Source organism: Prionailurus bengalensis, chromosome C2 (assembly GCF_016509475.1).
Source record: "Prionailurus bengalensis isolate Pbe53 chromosome C2, Fcat_Pben_1.1_paternal_pri, whole genome shotgun sequence".
Classification (NCBI taxonomy): Eukaryota; Metazoa; Chordata; class Mammalia; order Carnivora; family Felidae; genus Prionailurus; species Prionailurus bengalensis.
This window is the reverse complement of record NC_057350.1, coordinates 113294811-113302527: the sequence shown is the minus strand read 5'-3', so window position 1 is coordinate 113302527 and position 7717 is coordinate 113294811. Positions and strand designations below refer to the sequence as shown.

General features: G+C 39.3%; 1 pseudogene; it reads left to right on the top strand.

The window, feature by feature from the left end:
• Nucleotides 1-6095: 6095 nt before the first annotated feature.
• Nucleotides 6096-7717, top strand: LOC122492399 (annotated as a pseudogene).

The window sequence follows — 7717 nt, the reverse complement described above, 5'->3', positions numbered from 1 at the left end:
TGATTTGTATTTCCCTGATGATGAGTGATGTAGAGCATTTTGTCATGTGTCAGTTGGCCACCTGGATGTCTTCTTTGGAGAAGTGTCTCTTCATGTCTTTTGCCCATTTCTTCACTGGATTATTTGTTTTTTGGGTGTTGAGTTTGATCAGTTCTTTATAGATTTTGGATACTAACCCTTTATCTGATATGTCATTAGCAAATATCTTCTCCCATTCTGTTGGTTGCCTTTTAGTTTTGCTGATTGTTTCCTTCACTGTGCAGAAGCTTTTTATTTTGATGAGATCCCAATAGTTCATTTTTGCTTTTGTTTCTCTTGCTTCTGGAGACGTGTTGAGAAAGAAGTTGCTGTGGCCAAGATCAAAGAGGTTTTTGCCTGTTTTCTCTTCAAGGATTTTGGTGGCTTCTTATCTTACATTTTGGTATTTCATCCATTTTGAGTTTATTTTTGTATATGGTGTAAGAAAGTGGTCCAGGTGCATTCTTCTGCATGTCTCTGTCCAGTTTTCCCAGTCCCACTTGCTGAAGAGACTGTCTTTATTCCATTGGATATTCTTTCCTGCTTTGTCAAAGATTAGTTGGCCATATCTTTGTGGGTCCATTTCTGGGTTCTCTATTCTGTTCCATTGATCTGAGTGTCTCTTTTTATGCCAGTATCATACCGTCTTGATAACTACCACTTTGTAGTATAGCTTGAAGTCTGGGATTGTGATGCCTCCTGCTTTGGTTTTCTTTTTCAAGATTGCTTTGGCTATTCGGGGTCTTTTCTGGTTCCATACAACTTTTAGGATTATTTGTTCTAGCTCTGTGAAGAATACTGCTGTTACTTTGATAGGGATTGCGTTGAATATGTAGATTGCTTTGGGTAGTATTGACATTTTAACAATATTTGTTCTTCCGATCTAGGAGCATGGAATCTTTTTCCATTTTTTTTTTTTTGTGTCTTCTTCAATTTCTTTCATAAACTTTCTATAGTGTTCAGTGTATAGATTTTTCACCTCTTTGGTTAGATTTATTCCTAGGTATTTTATGGTTTTTTGTGCAACTGTAAATGGGATCGATTCCTTGATTTCTCTTTCTGTCACTTCATTGTTGGTGTTTAGTAATGCAACCGATATCTGTGCATTGATTTTATATCCTGCAACTTTGCTGAATTCATGAATCAGTTCTAGCAGTTTTTTGGTGGAATCTTTTGGGTTTTCCATATAGACTATCATGTCTTCTGAGAAGAGTGAAAGTTTGGCCTCCTCCTGGTCAATTTGGATGCCTTTTATTTCTTTGTGTTGTCTGATTGCAGAGGCTAAGACTTCCAATCCTATGTTGATTAACAGTGGCAAGAGTGGACATCCCTGTCTTATTCCTGACCTTTGGGGGAAAGCTATCAGTTTTTCCCCACTGAGGATGATATTAGCATTGGGTCCTTCATATATGGCTTTTAGGATCTCGAGGTATGCTCTTTCCATCCCTACTTTCTTGAGGTTTTTTATCACGAAAGGATGCTGTATTTTGTCAAATGCTTTCTCTGCATCTATTGAGAGGATCATATGGTTCTTGTCCTTTCTTTTATTGATGTGATGAATCATGTTAATTGTTTTGCAGATATTGAAGCAGGCCTGCATCCCAGGTATAATCCGTGTGGTCGTGATGAATAATTTTTTTAATGTTTTGTTGGATCCAGTTGGTTAATATCTTGTTGAGGATTTTTGCATCCATGTTCATCAGAGAAATTGGTCTATAGTTCTCCTTTTTAGTGTGGTCTCTGTCTGGTTTTGGATTCAAGGTAATGCTGTCTTCATAGAAAGAGTTTGGAAGTTTCCCTTCCATTTCTATTTTTTGGAACAGCTTCAAGAGAATAGGTGTTAACTCTTCCTTAAATGTTTGGTAGAATCCCCCTGGAAAGCCATCTGGCCCTGGACTCTTGTTTTTTGGCAGATTTTTGATTACTAATTCGATTTCCTTACTGGTAATGGCTCTGTTCAAATTTTCCATTTCTTCCTGTTTCAGTTTTGGTAGTGTGTATGTTTCTCGGAATTTGTCCATTTCTTCCAGATTACCCATTTTATTGGCATAAAATTGCTCATACTATTCTCTTATTATTGTTTTTATTTCTGCTGTGTTGGTTTGTGATCTCTCGTCCTTCATCCTTGATTTTATTTATTTGGGTCCTTTCCTTTTTCTTTTTGTTCAGACTGGCTAGTGATTTATCAATTTTGGTAATTCTTTCAAAGAACTAGCTTCTGGTTTCTTCTGGGTTTTTTTTTTTGGTTTTGATAGCATTAATTTCTGCTCTAATCTTTATTATTTCCTGTCTTCTGCTGGTTTTGGGTTTTATTTGCTGTTCTTTTTCCAGCTCCTTAAGGCATAAGGTTAGGTTGTGTATCTGAGATCTTTCTTCCTTCTTTAGTAAGGCCTGGATTGCTATATACTTCGCTCTTATGACCGCCTTTGCTGCGTCCCAGAGGTTTTGGGTTGTGGTGTTATCATTTTAATTGACTTCCATATATTTTTAAATTTCCTCTTTAACTGCTTGGTTCTCCCATTCACTTTTTGGTAGGATGTTCTTCAGTCTCCAAGTATTTGTGACCTTTCCAAATTTTTTCTTGTGGTTGATTTCAAGTTTCATAGCATTGTGGTCTGAAAATATGCATGGTATGATCTCGATCTTTTTGTACTTGCTTAGGGCTGATTTGTGTCCCAGTATGTGGTCTATTCTGGAGAAGGTTTCATGCGCACTGGAGAAGAATGTACATTCTGCTGCTTTAGAATGAAATATTCTGAGTATATCTGTTAAGTCCATCTGGTCCAGTGTGTCATTCAAAGCCATTGTTTCCTTGTTGATTTTTTGAATAGATGATCTGTCCATTTCTGTGAGTGGGGTGTTGAAGTCTCCTACTATTATGGTATTACTATCGATGAGTTTCTTTATGTTTGTGATTAGTTGATTTATATATTTGGGTGCTATCCCATTTGGTGCATAAATGTTTACAATTGTTAGGTCTTCTTGGTGAATAGACCCCTTGATTATGATATAGTGCCCTTCTGCATCTCTTGATACAGTCTTTATTTTCAAGTCTAGATTGTCTGATATAAGTATGGCTAATCTGGCTTTCTTTTGTTGACCATTAGCATGATAGATGGTTCTCCATCCCCTTGTTTTCAAATTGAAGATGTCTTTAGGTCTGAAGTGGGTCTCTTGTAAACAGCAAATAGATGGATCTTGTTTCTGTATCCATTCTATTTCCCTATGTCTTTTGATTGGAGCATTTAGTCCATTGACATTTAGAGTGAGTACTGAAAGATACGAATTTATTGCCAGTATGATGCTTGTACAGTTGGAGTTTCTGGTGGTATCTGGTTTTTCTAATCTTTGTTGCTTTTGATATATATATATATATATATATATATATATATATATATATATATAAATACACACACACACACACACATACATACATATTCACTTTTTCTGCCCTCAGAGAGTCCCCCTTATTGCAGGGCTGGTTTAGTAGTCGTAAATTCCTTTAATTTTTGTCTGGGAAACTTTTTATCTCTCCTTCTATTTTGAATGACAGCCTTGCTGGATAAATAATTCATGGCTTCATATTTTTCTGATTCAGCACACTGAATATATCCTGCCACTCCTTTCTGGCCTGCCAAGTTTCTGTGGATAGTACTGCTGCAAACCTGATCCATCTTCTCTTGTAGCTTAAGGACTTTATTCCCTTGCTGCTTTCATGATTCTCTGCTTGCTTGAGTATTTTGTGAATTTGACTATGATATGCTTTGTTGGTGGTCGGTTTTTGTTGAGTCTAATGGGGGTCCTCTTTGCTTCCTGGATTTTGATGTTTGTGTCCTTCCCCAGGTTAGGAAAGTTTTCCACTATGATTTGCTCACATTACCCTTCTACCCCTATTTCTCTCTCTTCTGGGGTCCCTATGATTCTGATGTTGTTCCTTTTTAATGAGTCACTGATTTCTCTAATTCTTAAATTGCACTCTTTTGCCTTCATCTCCCTCTTTTTTTGTGCTTCATTTTTCTCTGTAAGTTTGTCCTCTATATCGCTGATTCTCTGTTCTGCCTCATCCATCCTTGCAACCACTGCCTTCATCCCTGATTACAGCTCAGTGATAGCATTTTTAATTTCATTCTGGCTATTTTTTACTTGTTTTATCTCTGCAGAAAGGGGTTCTAATCTATTTTCAATTCCAGCCAGTACTCTTATTATCGTGATTCTAAATTCTGGTTCAGACATCTTGCTTGTATCTATTTTGGTTAAGTCCCTGGCTGTCGTTTCTTTGTGCTCTTTCTTTTGGGGTGAATTCCTTCATTTTGTCATTTTGAAGTGAGAAAAGGAGTTAATGAGGTAGAAAAATTGAAATTAAAAAATTAAAACTAAAAAAGATATTAAAATTAAAAATTAAACACACACACACAAATCAAATAGATGATCGTAGATCCTAGGTGTGTTTTGGTTGGGTGTTGAAAGTAGTTTGACAGATGAGAGAAAAAGGGGGGGGGAGAAAAAAAAAGGAAATCATTTGAGAGTTTGAAAAAATGAATACACTGAAGTAGAGTAAAATGAGATGTGGGATAAAATAGAATTTGAAAAAATATACACAAAAGTAAATAATATTGTAGAAAAAAATAAAGAAAAGTATTCTTAATAAAAAATTAAAAATGAATATGATTTTTTTCTTTTTCTGTATTCAAAAAAAAAGAAATGAAAAATAGAAAAATAGAAAAAATCATTCGCATTTTTGAAAAAAGTGAATACACTGTAGTAGATTAAAATAAAATGATGGAAGTAAAATAGAATTTGAAAAAAATTTCATAAAAGCAAAAAATATAGTAAAAAATTGAGATTTTTAAAGAAATTGAAAGTAAAAATTAAGTTTTTCTCTTTCTGCATTCAAGAAAAAGAAAAGAAATGAAAAAGAAAAAAGGAAAAGAAAAAAAAAAAGGAATTTGTTTGAAAATTTGAAAAGGTGAATACACTGAAGTAGACTAAAATAAAATGATTGAAATAAAATCGAATTTGGAAAAATTTACACAGAAGCAAAAAATACAGTATAAACATTAAAGAAAAATATTTTTAATAAAAATTTTTTCTTTCTGTATTCAAGAAAAAGAATAGAAGTGTAAAAGAGGAAAAAAAGAAAATTGAATGGATGAACCTGCTAACAGATTGAAGTAGGACTGAAATTACTTCATTTTCCTAGAAGTCAGTCTCTGTAGCATTTTATAGTCCATCAACTAAGCCCGCGGTGAGACTTCTGTTCTTGAAGGGCAAAGTTGGCCCAGTTGGGCGGGGCTCAGTGTAACAGCTTCGCTCTCCACTGGATGGCGCTGCTAGCCTACTGAGGTGGAGGGTTGTGGAGCTTTAGGTGCATATGCGCATGCATGAGAGCAGTGAAAATGGCGCCACCCAGCTACCCAGTCTGTTCTCCAGGGTTAGCAATTGCTCACCTGTCCTCTGTCTTCAGGTTTTGTGCACTTACTCCCTGCTTTTTCACTGTCTGTGACAAGGCCCCAGGTGGTACCTCTCTCCCAAATTTTGTCTCAGATGCGGCTGTTTTCCCCGGCCCCTTACTTCTGGAGCATTGTGGCTTTGACCCATTCTGCCCCTCTGCAGGAGGGTCTCACCAAGCAATGGCTGAATGAGCAATGGCTGAATGTTGGCTGCACCCAGGAATGCCCGCTGGACCCCTGCTGTTGCTGGTGCCCCGAGACTGCAGCCAGGTGCCAGCCCTCCCCAGAAAAAGTTCACAAGACAGTGTAGTAGCAGCATTTCAGGGATTATGGAAAATCACAACACACATCCGGCACCAGGCCTCACCCTTAATGATCTTGTTCCAGCATCAGTGAATGTTGCCATTTTCCGGGGTCTGCTGGGACCAGGTGGCTTCAGCAGTCTCTACCAAATATCCTTTCAGCATTGGAACTGCTTTTCCCCATGTGGCCTGAGAACCTCCCAGACCCCATTCTGTTCTGGGATTTGCTCTTCCCACCAGAGCACTGCCAGGTATCAAGCTGTGGAGTTGCAGCCTTTGCACTCCCCTTGTTTACAGTTTTAATGGAATTTAAACCCTCTCCTTTCTCCCTTTTTAGTTTAGTCCCTGTGGCTATTTCCAATTTTCCACTTTCTCTCCAGCTGCTTTTGGGGAGGGGTGCTTTTCCTGTATTCTCCCCCGCCTTCCCAGTCTGTGTCCTCTCTCCTCCCGCAAAAGCAGTTCCCTACCCTCTGTGGCTTCTCGTTCCCCAAATTCACTTCTCTGCGCCTTGTACCTGCTGAATTCTGTGGTTGAGGTTGTGCAGATTGTTGTGTTAATCCTCCAATCAGTTTTCTAGGTGTGTAGGATGGTTTAGTGTTGGTCTGGTTGTATTTCATGGATGAGAGGCACACGAAAAACTTCCATGCTGTTCAGCCAACTTGGCTCCTCCTTGGTTTCTTTTAAATTAAATTTTGTTGAGTTCCTTGATCTCCGGAGGTGCGGCTCCGTGCGCTGCGCTGAGGCTTTGTGGGGGGCCGTCGGTGTCTGAAGCGCTTCAGCCTGGCTGCTGCCTACCCTCACCCCTTTTGAGGACAGTTCCAAAGGGCCCAGGAAGGTGTCCTGTTGCTGCCTTGCTGTCTCCTGGGGAGCCACCCAAACGCTGCAATGCAGTCAGGCAGCATGCAGCCCGCAGATGAAGAAGAGGAGCAGACCTGAGATCAGGGAACAGCTGCAGCAGGCCTCGTGGAGCTCGGCATGCCCCCTGTGCGGCGCCTCACGATTGAGGACTTTGAAATCGGGCGTCCTCTGGGCAAGGGAAAATTTGGGAACGTGTACCTGGCTCGGCTCAAGGAAAGCCATTTCCTTGTGGCCCTGAAAGTCATCTTCAAGTCCCAGATAGAAAAGGAAGGACTGGTGTACCAGCTGCACCGGGAAATTGAGATCCAGGCACATCTATAGCACCCCAATATCCTACGCCTATACAACTACTTCCATGATGCATGCCGGGTGTATCTGATTCTAGAATATACTCCAAGGGGTGAGCTCTACAAGGAGCTGCAAAAGAGCAACACTTTGGATGAATAGCACACAGCCATGATAATGGAGGAATTAGCAGATGCTCTGACATACTGCCATGAGAAAAAGGTGATTCACAGGGATATCAAGCCAGAGAATCTGCTGCTGGGGTTCAGGGGTGAGGTGAAGATTACAGACTTTGGCTGGTTTGTGCACACCCCATCTCTGAGGTGGACATCAGGTTTCCTCCGTCAATACCTTTGGGGGCCCAGGACTTGATCTCCAAGCTTCTCAGATACCAGCCTTTGGATCGGCTGTCTTTGGCGCAGATCCTGGAGCACCCCTGGGTCCGGGCCCACTCTCAGAGAGTGCTGCCTCCATCTGTTCAGATGGATTCTTGAGCCCTGTCTGCACCTGTTTCATTGCATTTGTCCAGGGAGCTCTCCTGGCTCTACTAACTTGTCTGTCTTTTGTTTCTTCTAAGATGCAAGATACTAATGAATAAAAGCTAAGTCATTTAAAAAATAAATAAATAAAAAATTAATTAATTAATTAAATTTTGTTTACAATATACTTAAAACAAGTCAAAAAGAGGATAGAGAAAAAGGTGCTTTGCATTTTATTCTACTGTTATTTTTTTTATATTTGAGTAATAATTTGTTTCTTAAAAATCTATATTATAATTTTTTTTCACAAGGGGACCTGTGAGAT